This window comes from Adiantum capillus-veneris, chromosome 21 (genome assembly GCF_014529385.1).
Source record: "Adiantum capillus-veneris isolate H3 chromosome 21, ASM1452938v2, whole genome shotgun sequence".
Taxonomy (NCBI): domain Eukaryota; kingdom Viridiplantae; phylum Streptophyta; class Polypodiopsida; order Polypodiales; family Pteridaceae; genus Adiantum; species Adiantum capillus-veneris.
The window spans coordinates 144,197,231-144,215,208 of NC_140951.1; the positions used below are offsets into that span (position 1 = coordinate 144,197,231).

The following is a 17,978-nucleotide window of genomic DNA, read 5'->3' on the forward strand; positions in this document are numbered from 1 at the left end:
AAAGATGGTAACAGCAACGTAGCCACTTCTCTTGGTTCTTCGGCGAGTGGAAAATCACATGTTTCCAATGCTTCTATCGGAAACACCTCATCTGGGAATTCTGGTGAAAAGGGCAAAAAGAAGATGCGTTGCCATTATTGTAAATATAATGATCACTGATCAAGAAATGTCTAAAATTGAAGGCTAAAGAGGCTAAGGAGAATGAGGTTGGTTCCACTACAACTGTAGCTACTGTTGACTCTTCTATGAAAGAAGATTGTGATGGTGATGTTGATGCATAATGGGCTTTTAATGCAGAGTGCACTTATGATCCTTATGTCCATGATGCATGTATGTCAGTTGTTGCATATGCTCATGTGTGTTACTTTGACAGTGGTGCTACAAAGCACATTACCTCTCATCGTGACTCGTTTACCTCTCTCGAGGATGTCCCTCATGGGAATTTAGTGACTCGTGCCAACAATACCACTTATCCGGTCAAGGGAGTTGGAAGGATTGTGCTGATTGCTGTGAATGGCAGTTCTTTCACATTTGTTGATGCACTTTATGTACCTAGGATCAAGAAAAGCCTTTTGTCTGTATTTGCACTTGTTAAACTGGGCCTAGTTGTGAAATTTGTGGATGACAGATGTACAGTTCATGATCTCAAATTTGGTGATGAGATTTTTGCATCATGCATTTTATGTTGTGGGATGTATAAGCTCACCTCCCTCTCCCTCTCCCTCTCCTTTTCTCTCTCCCATGAATAGCCTTCTCACTCTAACTTCCTCTTTCTCTCTCTTTCTTTGGAAAAAGTGTGATCAATAGCCTCTCTCTCTCTCTCTCTCTCTCTCTCTCTCTTTGATTTATTGGGATATCCACGATATTTCCTTGTGGGCCTCTAAATGTACCTTGTTACACTGCCATTCCTTCTCTTTCCAATGTGGCACCCAAGCCTTAGTTGGCTTCAGTGTCTCTTCGGGTATTGTGTATGGTTCAGTGGCTGCAATGATATTCTTTAAGGACGGCCTTTTCTTTTTTTCTGGTGATTTGTGATCATTTTGGTACTTTGTGAGCCTGTATCCTAGTACTCTACTATATAAGTTTTCCAAAGATCTTTTCGAAGATTTTTTTAATGCTTTGTGCACATGCACACATGGCAAGCATATTCTTCATGAGATAGCAAGGACCAAGCATTATCTACCTTGGAATATACGTTACAATAGTATGGAAACAACTTCCATACTTCTTTACAATAACAAATAAAGATCGATCATGTTCCTTTTAGGATGATAGTGGATTGCTAAGTGAGGAGACAATGTTGAATGCACAAGAACAAAGGGATTTGGTTGCTAAGGTCTTTAGAAGTTATAAGGATGCATACATACAACACGATGGTTGTTAAGAGGGAAAGTGATGAAGAGATTGGTCATAATAATGATGCCTACATTATTGGATGATTTCAACGAGAATGATGTAGGGTTTTATCACATTTTTTGCACCTTTAAAATACACTTCATGGAAAATATATTGGACATTTTGCAAAGAGATCCTGTGGACATCACATCTCTAACCAACTTATCAAATGTTTTAATCTTTTAAGAAGCACTATTTGTGTGATTCGTTTGCATATGGATTTAAACATTATAAGAGGACTCAATGCTAAAAATGAGGCAGTCTTTCTCAAAGACAATGGTTTCTTTAATATTCATGCATTGCAATTTTCTTCTTTGGCACCAAATCTTACAAGTGGAAGCTCCTACAAGAATTGTGTTGTACTTCCACAAAGCTATGCTAGAGAGTTGATTGTAGGGATTGATGCTAAGTTTAATGATTTGAGATAATTCAATGTGGATAAATTGTTCTCTTTTACGAGCTTTGGTAACAATTCTACTACACGAGGGCTAACCCAGAAGGTGTCTTTGGAAAGCTTTTGTGCAAAGTGTGGAGAAAGTCATAAGAAACTCATTGAAGGATTTGAGTATGAATTTGAGATATACTGATTTTTCTTTTTGCATAAGACAAATTGAAGTAATTGGTTTTATGTTGTATAGGAGCATTGTTATCAAGTTTAATGGTTTGATTCATTAGTCAATATTATGAAGCTTTGGAAAGCATGCTTGTAATCTTAATGAGTGAATACAGGAACAAGTGAATGAGGTTTCTCCAAACAAAATCACATTAAACACGAAAAATGCAGTTTGACATCAACAACTTTGAAGAACCTCATGTTTTTATCATTGTAAGCACCTAACAATTTGCATGAAGCTATGCATGAGATACGGGTGTGCCAAAAGTTTTGCAAAATTAGAGATGTGGCTACATTGCTTATCTTTTGTGGAGAACATTGATGGCGAGGACAATGCATAGGTATTTGTGATTACAAAAGTCTTGATTTTGCCCTTGCAATGAGTATTGTTTTTTTTTAGCTTTCATTTTTCTTGAATGAAGTTGTTTATATATTGTGTACTTATTTCCATGTGAGGATATACTTGTTTAAAGATCAACCATCACACGGATTCTCTCTCATCACGAACTTCTGGTAGCATTTGGCCTCTATCTCATCTTATGAGTTTCTTATGTGTAGGACCATCTAGAGGCTTTGTTTGAGTTATCAAAAGAGAGATATTTAGATGAACAGATCTTTAATCTCCTCTCATTTGTTGGAATTCTACACGCGTGGGGAAGGAGACCACGAGCTTGGAGTAGGGGGGATGTAGAGAGAGACGAAGAACAACATGCATAAAACACTCTCTTACTTGAAGATGACTTTAAAACACTTTTATAGATCCCATCACTCAATTAAGCGTAAACAACTCTCTAGCATATGAATTAGAGTAGCTCTCAGCACTCTCTTGGATAAACAACAAAATCTCATACATATTGTAATTCCAAGCCATGCAACTATGAAAGTAGCAACTTGCTTGCGTTGTTAAAATTTAATGAAGTTTTGATTTAGCATACACTCCAAAGATGGTATAATCTACAATTACCTTTCAAAAGAGTACGCAAGATTATGATAAAAAAACCACCTCTACCTTTCCAAAATCTTCAATACGCTTCTCCAATTCAATTTGAATCAAAGGCAAAGTTGATCCTAAAAATTTAAGCCAAATAGAAGGTGAATTCATAAATTTTGAAAGTAGGTGTCTAAATTGATACTAAAAATTTGAGGCTTTTATGGTTTAATATGCTTGTAAAGAAATCTTTGAAGAAGACTTATCGAGATACTTAGAGCTTTCAACGATGATGTGAAGATCCTCTTGTAGCAAAGATTAATGTGGTCACCTTTCAAAGTGTGAAAGCAAGAAAAAAAAAGTAGAGTTCAAAACATGGTAGATTTGCAGAAACGTAGCATATTCTCCTTGTTGTTGTGGGTTGTAGAGGGAAAATTTGGAGATGTTACAGTGTCAAAAGCTATTTGTATAGTCGGGGATGACCCTATTGATGGTGGTTGAAAACAATTTGATGTTGTTTGAGAGGTTCCTTCTCCCCTCTGCAAGTGGTGCTTCCTGTAAGTGCTTTGAGTCAAGGCACAAGGCTATGGAGGTAGAAACTCAAAGCCAAGCTTCGCTACCATTTTAAAATTCCACTGGAGTGAGGCAGGAGACCATGAGCTTAGAGAGAGAGAGAGAGAGAGAGAGAGAGAGAGAGAGAGAGAGAGAGGTATATAGTTGCATTATGGCCAATTTGCCCGAATGGCACACGGGGAGGTTTTGAAGAAACATAAAACTGTGCCATCGCGCCACTCAACTACTTCTTGAAAAAGTTGAGAGAGAGAGAGAGAGAGAGAGAGAGAGAGAGAGAGAGAGAGAGAGAGAGAGAGAGAGAGAGAAGTATAATTGCATCTTGCCAATTGTCTTGAAAAGATGACCATTCACCAATTCAACAAATGCACCAACACTTCTCTGGTCCTACTGTAAAATGGTTCTTGGCTCTAAGTTTTTAATGCCTATGGCATTATTCGAGACAACAATAAATTCAAGCTTCTAAATGAATGTAAAGCAAGAGTTTCCTCTAGCTGCAAAGAGGAGAAGTATTGCACCATTTTCAACAAATGCAGATCTACGTTGTTTCTCTAGATGTAGCCATGTATTTGTTTAATATTAATTAAAGCACGAATATTTTTAATGAGCTTCCCATTTGAGATGCCAACTTTTGGAATACGTTCATCAAAGCATATATTCTATGAGACAAGGGTCAAGAAGCTTTGGGCAGTTCCATCCAAAGTGAAGTGAGAGTTTCTCTCATGAGGGAATCACATATGCTTGCATCTTGAAGGCATGCAGAACTATGCAAGACATTGATTTTGGCAAACAAATTCATTGTAAGATTATAAGTTTGGGGCTATAGAAAAAAGATTTTTGCTTTGCAAAGCTTTGGTGACAATTATGTGAAATGTGGTTTACTTTTGGAAGCACAAAATATCTTCATGAGCTTCCTATCCATGGATGCAGGCTCTTGGTACACTTTCATAGCAAGATATGTCCAACAAGGAAGGGTCAACCAGAAAGCAATGGGTTTTTTTTAGCAAATGTTGAGCGAGAAACTTTGTCTCTCGCAAAGGCAAGATTATTGGGTTGTTTTCTATGACTATGGAGCAAGGGTTTGATTCCAAATGTAGTTATGCATCGGTATAGGTATGAAGACACAAAGGAATTTTGATGAACTTGCTCTTTGGGGTAAAAGATATTGGAATACATGGGATGGAGAATATGTTGAAAAAAAGAAGGGCAAGGAATCTTAACATTGTAGTTATGCATCCATATAATTATGAAGACACAAATTAGTTATGCATCGGTATAGGTATGAAGACACAAAGGAATTTTGATGAACTTGCTCTTTGGGATAAAAGATCTTGGAATACATGGGATGGAGAATATGTTGAAAAAACGAAGGGCAAGGAATCTTTACATTGTTTTCTTTAGAGGTGAAAGAAGGGCTTCTCTCCATAGGAAACCACTTATTCTTGCATCTTGAAGGCATATGATTTAATGCAAGGCATTAATACAGACAAAATAGAATAAAATATCTTATTGTTGCTATGAGAAAATGTTTTACTTTGCAGAGCTTTGGTCGGCATGTATGCCAAATGTGGTTTACAAATGAAATCATGAACATCTATTCATGAGCTTTGTTGCATGACCCAATCGATTTGCTGCGTTTTAGTAACGTGCCAATCGATAGGATATTCTAAGTGCTTGACCACCACAAGCGGATCGAGAATCTCTCCAGGCCACAAAAGATGATGCGAGTCACAAGCAGCAAGAGACAAGAGTTTATATTTCCCAAAAGTTAACCTTGAGGCTTATTGCCAAGCCAAATGTATCCAATGCCTTTACAATTTCATGCACATCATCCTGGTTATTACGAGGCATGAACAAGGAACCATCAGCATAGGCCTGCCTTGCGAATCCAATCCCATTGGGTAACTTCAGCCCATGAAGACGACCGAGGGAAGTCAAGTGATCCAAATAGAATAACAAAGGATGAGTGGCAATGGCATACAACAAGGCGCTTAGCGGGCAACCCTGTATTACAGAGCATCCAAGAGGCCAAGGTTCTGTCAGCTCTCCATCAAGGTGGCCTGAAGATGTACTACAAGCATACAAGAAGTATACGACATTGACCATCTTTGGACCAAAACCAAGGGCCCGCATTGTAGCCGCAATGAAATCCCATTGAACCGTATGGAAAGCCTTTTCAATGTCGAATTGCATTACGAGAACATCCTGCTGTGTATACTTGTCATATTCCATTCCAATTAATACATTAGCCAGATTATCCAAAATCTGGCAACGAGGAATGAAACCATACTGCGCGGAATGGATACCAGCCGTAAGAGGTTCCTTGATACAACTCACAATGATTTTAGCCAAGATTTTATATATAACCGGCATAAGAGAAATCAGTTGCCAATGCGAGAATTGATCACAAAGCTCTTGTTTAGGCAGCAACTTCAACAAACCCTCTTTCCAAGACATTGGCAAATCCTGTTTCGCCCACGCAGTGTTCATCATATAAAGTAAAGGTTTTTTTAGAGGTTCCGAGAAAGAGAGAAAAAATTGTACAATTAGCTCGTCCCAAGTAGGCAAACGCCATCTTCCAAGAGCACGCAATGGTGAGTGCAATTCTTTCTCTGTAATATCCGCCGACAACAAAAGTTGGCGACATGAATAGCTTCAGCGGCTGTCGGGGGGGGGGGGGGGGGGGGGGGGGTTGCGGCAAAAACAGTCCTAAAATGGGACACTATGGCATCCGCAAGCTCACGCTTTGAGGCTGTCCATGCTCCTGGTCGGAACATAACCCGCTTAATAGTTTGAGAGGCCTTTGAATCATGTAAGTGTTTGAAACTGCTTTGAGGCACATCCCTTGTCCAAAAACGCTCGATGTCAAGCACGAGTCTACCATTTATGCAATTTTTGTTTATCATTATGCTACAGATACACCTAGGCCCGACAGAGGGCCGTGGATTCACTTCTTGACAACAAACGTGTGTGAGCTAAGAATTGGAGCTTTTGATACACATGCTTGGCGTCCTCAACATCCCCATGTAATTGAAACATGTATGCTTGCCATATTCCTGAATTACACTCTGCACACGCACAACAAAGCAAACCTAGGCAACATCAGGATCAAGATACATTTGGGCAACCAAAGGGGGATAACATCATAGATCATCTCATGAAATGCTTCTTGCAAAAGATATGCATTGTTGATGTGCAACAGATGTTTCTTAGAAAGCGGCTGATCATAATGTAGTTGCCCAAAGCGCAATAACATCATAACATGAGCATGGTCAGATAAAAGTAGAGAACGCTATATGCTCATTTCGCATACAAACTCATCAAATTGTTGCATGCCGAGGACATACCACTGATCTAGTCTTGCACGATATGCAGAAAAAGCATTATGTTGAAATGTATACCCCGAAGCATTAGGATGCAAGAGGGTCCACAAGTCCAACATCCTGTACATGTAGCGAGATTTGTCCAGGCGTGCAATTCTATGCTTAGCATGTACAAATGTCCTGTGGTGTTATCACATGAAGCGGGTGCATTGTTAAAATTACCACAAAGCAGCGCATTGGAAAGCCATGAATAAGAAGATATGTCACGCCACAAAACAGCTCGTTGTCCCAAGGTCGTATGCGCATAAACACCACCATATTCATACAGCTGGCCATTGATCGTGCATTGGACGACCTGCTGGATCATATACGCCAGAATTGGCTGCAACGCATGCCTAACCATAATCAGAACTTCGAACATCGCAACAAACCAGCATATGCTATCTAGTATCTCACAAAGCATGAGGATTGCCCAACATATTCATGTTGGTTACGCTCTTGCAAAACAACAATGTCTGCCTTACATGCATGTACATAGTGCCAGGCTAATCTCCACTTATCAAGGTTACATAACCCACGCACATTATATGAAATGCATTTAACACAACTATGCATTCAAGTGATATGTAGAGAGGCAAAGTAAGGACCCTAGGGACTAAGTTGACATGTCCATGAGCACAAAATCAACAATCGACAACTCAACCAGAGTGTTCTCCATGCCTGTCTCAGAGAGGCAACAAGGCTTGAAGGTGCTTGAGAAGTCCCATGAACCACTGCATCCCTATAAGACTGCACCACCTTATTCCATGCATCCGCAAGAGAGTGCAATTATCATTACAAGGAAGAGGTTTTTGCCCCGCAGATTTTACTTTAGGTTGTACATAATTACGAGAAGAAAGCTGCGAACGCATCTTAACAGTCTTCTTGGGGGTTACCCAAGGAGATAGTCCGCATTTTTCCCTTTGTTTTGGTTTCAAGAGTAGATACCGACTTTCCTTTACCCAAATGATTGGGGAAAGCAACAGGTTTAACCTTGCCTTTATCCACAGATAAGGCATCAGGCAATACAGAAGGTGCAACAAGGGCAGATCTGGGATTAGGGACCTCTCTCATTAGAAACCGCATGGTGAGGGTCAGCTCAAGGAGTGGGTTGCAAATTAGGCTGAGAACATTCAGATTGCATGTCTTTAAATTTCCCACAGCGAAAACATGAATCTGCAAATTTACCCCATATGAGATTTAAAGAGTGTTTCCCAATGGGTGGGTCCCCCAAATTGATAGTAATTCCCTCAGGGGTGAAAGAACATCCGTGTCCCAAAGCACATAGAAGCGATTTGTATTGGCATCGAGTTTGGGAGGACAAATCACTTTTCCCAAATGAGAGGCGAGCATAGGAAGAAAGTGGGACCAAGTGTGTGGAAAATCAAGGATTTCCACCCAGACGGGGCACTTATGATGGAAGGCTTTGATAGTCCGTGGTAAGTGCCCACGGCAATACATCTGTCATCTGAGTACCAAAAAAGGGAGGAGACTACTCAAGAAACATGTTACGGGCATCAATGTCTGCTAGCAAAACTTCATAGAATCCTCTGGCACCAAAGTAAACGCCTCGAACCGCTTGTCGCTTAAGAAGGAAGTCTACCCACTGACCCACGTCTTGTGCCGTGGGCATCCTGCCCGGGAAGAATTGAATAACTGCATTCAAAGCATATTGTGCCACTGGGTCCATCAATGCTTGAACGGGAATGAGCACTTTAGTAGCGGGGTCCACCCCTCCCAAGCATCCTGTGCACCTTCAAAATCCTCTAACAGATAGGCTCGGATTTCACCCATTTTCGAAGACTCAGGTGCCATCTGTTTTCTACGTTTGTATGAGCTAATAAAGGGCGCACCAAAATTTGACATACGCTGAGAACCTGGCGATTTTGTACTACTAATTACCAAAACCAAAGAAACAAATTTATGTACACTGCCTACAATACTGTGCCAAAAAAACTCTGCTGTACACAAGGTTGCTTACTGAAAATAAACTGCGACTAAGCAGGAGATATGAGAACACGTTTTCTGTGTGCAGATGAACACCAAACTCCACAGTGAGACTCTAACCAAGGACGAGAACAGTAGGGTTCTCTGCTGATAATCTGTGCAGGTTGCTGAAGGTACTTGAATTGACGACTGCCACACGTGCGTGTACACACGCACGCACACACATACACACACATACCTTTAGTTCTATAGACACGCAGGGCTGCCCAACAGGCTGTTGCAACAGGACGTGCTAAGGCTAAACAAGTTGGAGCTGACGTTGCCACACAGGCAGAGCTTGCCCAGACTGACCTGCCGCTGGCTGCTCATTTGTGTAGGGGGAAATATGCGCACAGGTGCTAAACCCACTCTCTCTCTCTCTCTCTCTCTCACTCACACACACACACACACACACACACACACACAGACACACACACTTTTTTTGTAAATTGATTGGTTAATTTACTAGTGGGAAACCTCAAAGCGAGGAAAACCCACTGAAAATATCATATACAAGGGGAAGAGCACATAACTCCTCATCTTTAGAGCGTAGCTAAAAACATTCATATCAAAGCTGATGCATCTCTAAGGTGATATCACCAACTTCCAAAGCAAAGCGTAACGATTGCCGAAGAGAAAGCCTGAACAGAGGGAATGGATCCGCATGAGTACGATGGAACATGTACGCATTACGCTGACTCCACACGGTCCAGAAAGCCCAGTATCTGACCCACATGAAGAAGACCGCAAAACGCTGTAACGTCGGTGAGAAAATGCCAAATGCTCATAACCTTTTGTGAAAGACAACCCCAGGAAAACGAAGCCGCATACGCGCCGATATATGGCGAAGGAAGTCTCTAGTAACACAGCAATCCCACAACAAGTGACAAATATCCTCTTTTGCAGTCGAGCAACGAATGCAAGAAGAAGGATGAATATGATGCACCTGAAGAAAAGTGCCAACGGGAAGCACTCCAAGAAAAAAACGCCAAATAAACAGATGCTCCTTCAAAGGCAAATGGATTTTCCACAAGGTAGAGATGAGCCTCCTCCACTAGAGGTCAGATTTGTGCATACGCCAAATGGCATTACAATGACCATCAAGCCATGGTCGTGGTAGAAGAATAGCATAAATTTGATCTGCAGAAATAGATTGAAAAGGCGTTTCCCGAAAGGCCCAATCAAACATGCGATCACCATAAGGCAATAGATTGAAAAGGCGTTTCCCGAAAGGCCCAATCAAACATGCGATCACCATAAGGCAAAGGTGAAACAAGCAAAAAGTCGAGCAACATGCTTTGAAGCTCTCTCCAAAACTGACGGTAATGCATGCCCAACCCAAAACGACGAGTAGCAAAGGAAAACTCAAAAGTATATCCAGCCTCATCAACCACATCCTCAACCACACGAATGCCATGACCAAAGAGAAAATAAGCATGACAAGGTGAGCGGTCAACCAAAGTAAGAGAGAATGCCTGGCTCCAATGGAGACTTTCCAATTGGATGGAATCACCTTCCTGCCGAGGATTCCATGATAAATGCATCGTAACCTCTTTCCAAGTAGACACTAAAGAGGAAGCAAGTGGACATCCAAGAATGTGCCCTTCCATCTTGCCAAAAACCACCTCCCAGAGAGAGGGTTGCCAATGGCCAAAAGTAGAAGTAACAACGTGCTGACCGAGGAATGCAAACATCAAAGTCCAAGGCTGAATTTGCTGCACAAGAGTGGGCAACAACATAGCTTTCTGTGCAAACTCATGCCTGCGCAAATCCAAGATATTAAGTCCACCAAAACGTTTAGGAGTGCAAAGCTTCTCCATCGACATCAAGCGTAAGCCTTTTTTCGTAGCATGAGTCCGCCACAAATGGGACATAATGTCCGACATAAGAGAATCAAGACATCGGCGAGGCCAATGCATCAATGGCAAAAAGAACTGAACATATGCCAACAGGATACTCTGAAAAATTCGCAGACGAACATGCAAGGGCCAAGTAGAAAGCTTCCAGTAATGCAATTTGACATTCAAGCGTTGCCTGACCCAATCGACTTTCTGAGAGTGAGTAACATTCCATCCAATTGGATAACCCAAATGCCTAGTGATCACATTTGAAGACACAATCTCACTTGGCCACAACAGACTATGCCAATCACAAGAACGGAGAGGCAGAAGCTTCGAGTTACAAAAGTTGACTTTAAGCCCAGCCGTAATGCCAAACAGTTCCAAGGCTTCCATAATCACCTTGACATCTGCCTGCTGATTACGAGGCATAAATAACGAATCATCAGCGTAAGCTTGGCCAACAAATGTACGACCCGAAGGTAACCGCAGACCATGCAGACTCTGAATAGAGGTCAAGTGATCAAGATAAGTCAACAACGGGTGAGTAGCAACATCGTACAACAGAGCACTAAGAGGGCAGCCCTGCCTGACCGAACAACCAAGAGGCCAAGATTCAGTTAATTCACCTTCTAATATGCGTGAAGATGCGCTACATGCATACAAAAAATAAACCACATTGGCGAATTTAAGACCAAACCCTAAACACGTCATGGTGGCAACAATGAAGTCCCACTGTATAGTGTCAAAGGCCTTTTCAATGTCAACTTGCATAACCAACACATCTTGTTGAGTGTACTTAGCGTACTCCATGCCAATCAAAACATTAGCCAGATTATCCATAATCTGGCAATGTGGAATGAAACCATATTGAGCCCGATGGAGTCCTACAAAAATATGGTCCTTAATGCGGTGCACCAACATCTTAGCCAATATCTTATAAACCACTGGCATCAAAGTAATCGGACGCCAATGAGAGAATCGCTCACAAAGCGCTTGCTTAGGCAGCAATTTAAGTAAACCTTCTTTCCAAGATATCGGCAAATCTTGTTTCTCCCATGCCGCATTAATCATGTAAAGCAGTGGATGCTCAAGATCCTCCGAGAAGGAAAGGAAAAATTCCACAATAAGCCCATCCTAGTCGGGAGACCGCCAGCGGCCCAAAGCAAGCAACACACTATGCAATTCTGAAGCAGTGAAGGGGTCCTCAAGACCACATAGTATCTCTAATGAGAAGGGTGATGACACTATGTTAAGAGAAGAACTATTAAGTGTTCTTAGTAAATTTCTTATTGATAGAGATTCCTAGGTATGCATAATTCTTGCAAGTCCCACATGTGTCACAATAGGTAAGAGAGCATTTACATTCTCCTTAGCCCATGATGCTCAATGGAAAACACCAATGTCATGTGAGCAAGTGAGGATTTGAAATGTGCAAACAAGACAAGGTAAGTAATCTTTCCATGGCCAAAATTATTTTCATGGTTTAAAAAGTAATAAGAAGGCTAGTTGCTCATTGACCATTCCTCCATCTTCTTCAAATCTAGTTATCGTGATGGTGGTTTAATTTTATATACTATTGTTGGACTCCCCACATGTTTTTATGATGATTTGTCAAGAAATGATTTTGAGGAAATGCAAACAGGCTTAGCTAATCCCATGTGAAGGAATATTGGCATGCAACTAGGCTTTCATGATGTTTATGGACACATTAGAGTGGGTGCAAGACACTTTGGTATGTTTGGTATTTCTCGCCCTCATGCGGGAAATACATATATTCTAGAAAAAAAGTGAGGTAAGACAAAGAAGAAAATTTGGAAGACCATTTTGTACTGAGTCATTTATGACTTTTTGATATCCTTGCCAACGCTAAAAGATTACAAGGAATTTGTTATAGCAATGAAATTTGAGACTCTCAGTGGAACACAAGATGAGCCAAAAGTTGTAGCATTCACACAGCAATGTGATGTATCTTTCTTTCAACCATGCAAAGTGCGTAGACAAAGTTTGTTGATTCAAATGAAGGGAAAGGAATTCTTTTTCCTAAAGCTAAGTATTCAACAGCCTTGTATTAATATGGGCCTTTTCAAGTTTTGGACAAGATTGGTGGTGTAGCTTACATGTTAAAGCCAGTATAAGGTTTAAAACAACATAATGCATTTCACACGAGCCTTTTTGGGCCTTTTATGGGAAATGCGACACAAGATATACCTTAAATTACTACTCAAATATACATAGCATAGGCCATTTGTGCAAATAAACCATGTATCATAGTCAATCCATACATCAATAGTGCAAAACAGTGAGCCTTTTTGGACCTTTTATTGGTGATGTGCCAGAAGATATGTCTTAAAATACTAGTCAAATATACATAACATAGGCCATTTGTGGAAACAAATCATGTATCATAGCAATCAATCCATAGGTCAATAGTGCAAAATAGTAAGTCATATTAAACACCGGGAAAACTTTTCTGAGCAAAGCTCACCTATCTCTCTTTTGCACCATGTCCTTTTCCTACCCAACATGCCATTACTCCACGCTAAACCATCCAAATCTCAAGCCCTTTTAAACCTTGTGAAAGACTGAAAACAAATACCCTTAAAGTATGCGATTATCATAGGGCAATCAATGATGCTTAAAAGATAGAGATATATATATTGAAAGTTTGTGTCTTGGATATATTAAAAGATATATATTAAATGTAAGCTTAGTTTTTATCAATAAGGACCCTCACTTGATTTGAGCTTTAAATTAGTATTGTCACGCATGGAGGTGTTCAAGAGGAGGAGGGTGCCATCAAAGGCTAGTTACAAGGTATGAAGAGCTAAGAAAGTAGTCACAATAGACATATCCATATATCATGCTAACAACTTGTATGGCTATAAGACAATTAATGTATGCAAAGGAGACATTGCACTAATCTTCAATTATGTCCGCATTAATCTTCAGTTTTGCAGCTAGTGGAAACCATAGTTTTATCATATGGAAATCATACGACATACGCATATGGGTATAAAAGTCTAATTGAAGTATGATACAAAGCCATGGCATGAAATGCATGCGACTAAAATAATTTAAGAAAAGAGAAGAAATACTAGAAAAATCAATGAAGCGACATAGTTTGAACCCAAGCTTTTAATTTTGTCAATAAGCCAACTTGTTTCATGAAGAACATCCCTTAGTTGTTAAAATGACATGTGAAACATTCAACAAAACAAAGTTGTAGCCTATCACAATGTCAAACATATGAGTTCAAGCTGAGAGCAGATGCAAAAGAACACAACAAACAATAGCAAGGCTAGTCAATTATGAGCCGTCTCATTTGCATCTCTGATTCAACCTATTTCCAATCAAAGAGAGCATTCTCATCATCATCCACAAAATCCGCATCATTGAACTCATTGGATTGGACTACATTTAAAGAAGAAGCCCTACCACAATTGGCTCCTTGAATCTCCTCCTCTGCATCTCATGTATCCCTTGAAGAGTACTCAAGCAATCATAATTCTTTTCTTCTTTAAGAATTTCTAATGTTATCTCTCAAAATCTCACTCTTTGATCTTAGATATGAGGCAAAGGTTTGTGTCAATAAAAACAAGCTTTTATGTATGTGAAGGCTTGAGCTTGTTTCTTCTTTTCATATGAATGAGCAAAAACATACTTCAATTTCTCTCAAATGGTGAAGCACAAGTTCTTTCAGAAAGGACACGAATGGCCAATTGCTATAAGTTTGGTGTGCATTCCCCAAATGTATCCCACCATTTTAAACCTTTTTGCATGCAATCGGATAAGCAAATGAGCATCTCTCACATTTGTACTCATCAAACGCATCCAAAATTTTACCTTGCAAATCTTTATCACCGTTTTGTAAGCATTAAGAACATTCATCCATCTATCATGCACTTCTACATCTACATCTTTCCAGTTTCCTTTCTAAACAAGATGCAAAGATAGCCCACTACATGCAATGGTGTATGCGACTAAAAAATCAACAACTTATGCAAAATATCCTTCACCTCCCTTAACTTTCTAGCATGAACACTTTTAGTGTTGTCAAACTTCTCAACCAACGATTAACGAGCTCATATACAAAAGGTATCAATATTTTTTCGGAAAATGGATCCATAGATAGAGCTAACCAGTTGAGATTGAAGCCAACTTAAGGGCAACAATAAGGAGTTGATATGAACCACTTACAAATCAATTATGGCAATTCAAGATATCCTCCTCTACAACACGCTACTCAATTCGATAGCTTTGACATCTTCATACTTCTTTTCCTAAATTCGATTAATAAATAGCGCTTCTAAACCAATTCTTGGATTTTGAAATAAAACCGACATGTAACCAACTTTAAAAGAAAAAAGCCAACTTACATAGGGATTTGCCGCTCCTACAAGTCTTAGACTTTCTTCACCAAGACTATGGTGCTCCACTTTGGCGAAGGAAGCCTTCATCATTCTTTGAGAGGTAGGGCTAATTAGGCCTCTTGTTATCTCGGAGACTGACGCCACGAGGCTATAGTTGAAGCATGGAGATGGACACTACATAGTATAGCTACCCTAGCTATTGTGAATCAAGACTCAGATTTTCTCAAATCCCACCTTCCAATTCCAAGTTCTCTCAAATATGCACGATATGCAAGCAACAATTCTACTCGTTGCTTCACCCCTCAAATTGCATTCCATGAAAGCGTTGCTATTTTTTCCCCTTAAGTTTGGTAACTATGGTCACTTTTTCCACATATACAAACGAGTTTCATACACTTGCAAACGTAAGCTTTCTGCAAACGCTTGTACCTTCTTGCATATGTGTTGAAAAGAATTTATGGTGGCATTTTCCAACACACTAGGAGATAAAAGCACTTGAAGTCACTCGCCAATGTTTGTACCGAATCATTAGTGTAAGCTGCTCTAGTCACTCTAATTTTGTGGGGGTCTATTTTTTTTAATCACTTATAGAAAGCCCTTAAAACAACTCGAGACTCCATGGACTGCTTCAAGGGGTTCCCCCCCTAAAGAGAGCTCCCATCCCATAGCTCCAAAGAATCAACACTAAGAAGAAGAGAAGAGAAGTTTTAATGTCATAAGGAGCAAAGAGCCTATTATCCTCATCGCCGCGGTCTACTGAAATGCATCGATGGTATCGTGCAACAACCTCCGTCGCAAGGGTGGTTACGCTCCCCGATATGAGATACGCCGTTTGCGAGGATCGGCTTCTGCGGCGGCCGGGGTGTGGCCGGTTCCGTTGTCTTGAGAAAGGGTCGTCGACGAGTCGAGCTGTTTCGGAATGCATCCCTAAGTGGGTGGTAGATTCCATCCAAGGCTAAATACGGGAAATGGAGGCCGCGGGTGTGCCCCGGTCGGATGCGGAACGACGAGAGCTGATCTGCCGCTCGACGCGAGGCCTTGGTCAGCGTGGGTTCGTCGGCGGAACAAGTGCGGGCTTTCGTCAGTCCCCCAATACCGTCGTGTTGATCGAGGCATGAAGTGCGTGCTACTCGTGGTGGACTTTACGCACTTGTGTGCTCGAGACGCTGGTGCTCTGGGCTTTCCATCGGACCCGTCTTGAAACATGGACCAAGGAGTCTAACATGTACGCAAGCCGGTTGGTGGCAAACCCACGGAGGCGCAAGTAATGTGACTGGTGGGATCCCCCTCGGGGGTGCACTATCTACCGAGCATGATCTTCACTGAAAGGTTTGAGTGGGAGTGTACCTGCTGGGACCCGAAAGATGGTGAACTATACCTGAGTAGGGCGAAGCCAAAGGAAACTCTAGTGGAGGCTCTTAGCGATAGTGACGTGCAAATCATGGGCAGACTTGGGTATAGGGGCGAAAGGCTAATCGAACCATCTAGTAGCTGGTTGCCTCCAAAGTTTCCCTCAGGATAGATGGAGCTCTTCACAGTTTTATAAGGTAAAGCGAATGATTAGAGGCATCGGGGGTGAAACACCCTCGACCTATTCTCAAACTTTAAATAGGTAAGCGGTTGGGTTGCTCTGTTGAACCACGATGCGGAATGCGAGCTCTAAGTGGGCCATTTTTGGTAAGTAGAACTGGTGATGCGGGATGAACCAAAAGCCGGGTTACGGTGCCGAACTGCGCGCTAACCTAGATCACACAAAGGGTGTTGATTGATTCAGCAAGACGGTGGTCATGGAAGTCGAAATCCGCTAAGGAGTGTGTAACAACTAAACTGCCGAATCAACTAGCCCCAAAAATGGATGGCGCTCAAGCATGCGACCTATACCCAGCCATCGGGGCGAGTGCGAGACCTCGATGAGTAGGAGGGTGTGGGGGTCGTGGAGCAGCTATGGGAGTGAGCCCGAGTGAAACGGCCCCTAGTGCAGATCTTGATGGTAGTAGCTAATATTCAAATGAGAACTTTGAAGACCGAAGTGGAGAAAGGTTCCATGTAAACATTAATTGGACATGGGTTAGTCGATCCTAAGAAATGGGGCAGTCCTGTGTCAAGGACGCAATGTGCACCATTCACCAAAAGGGAATCGGGTTAATATTCCCAAACCGGGACGTGGCGGTGGATGGCAACGTGATCGAATCGGGAGACACCGGCGGAGGCCTCGGGAAGAGTTCTCTTTTCTTTTTAACAGCTTGTCCACCTTGAAATTGAATCACCCGGAGATAGGGTCCAACGGTTGGTAAAGCATCACACGTCTCGCAGTGTCCGTTGCGCTCCCAACGGCCCGTGAAACTCTGGAGGAACGAGTGCCGATCATGCCCGGTCGTAAGCATAAGATGAAATAGTCTCAAAATTTTATCATGGATTTGCTTCATCTTGTCAAAGGGTATATGCTTCTCTTCAAAGAATATCAAAGTTTAAATCAACAAAGGTACAAAATTTGTGGCCTGGTGGTCTGGTACTAAGGTGCATATGTGGCTAGCTTGGGTCCAAGTGACTGGTAAGTTTAGTATCATAGTAGCAATAGGAGCTATCTAGTTGAGTTACATTATTCTTGCCTTGAAGCTATTGTGCATGCTTAAGAAATACCAAGCTAACTTGATTAACACACTTGGTTACATATAAGTTGCATGATGGCAATCTTTACAACGACACGTACCATTGGAAACTTTCATGCTATCCACAATTAGAGTTTGACTTTTTTAAATCAACATATTCTAGTTCTAGAACTCCCAATGAAGCATTTTCACCTTCCAAAGAAAAAACAAGAAAAGCAAACACCGCAAAAATTGGAGCTTGGAGAGAGAGAGAGAGAGAGAGAGAGAGAGAGAGAGAGAGAGTTTAAATTTATGACAATTTAAG

The 17,978-nt window shown here is 41.2% G+C and overlaps 1 pseudogene; it reads left to right on the forward strand.

Annotated features, from left to right (window-relative positions):
- The first annotated feature begins 15,768 nt into the window (after positions 1-15,768).
- On the forward strand, positions 15,769-17,496 carry LOC147431877 (25S ribosomal RNA; annotated as a pseudogene).
- Positions 17,497-17,978: the final 482 nt, after the last annotated feature.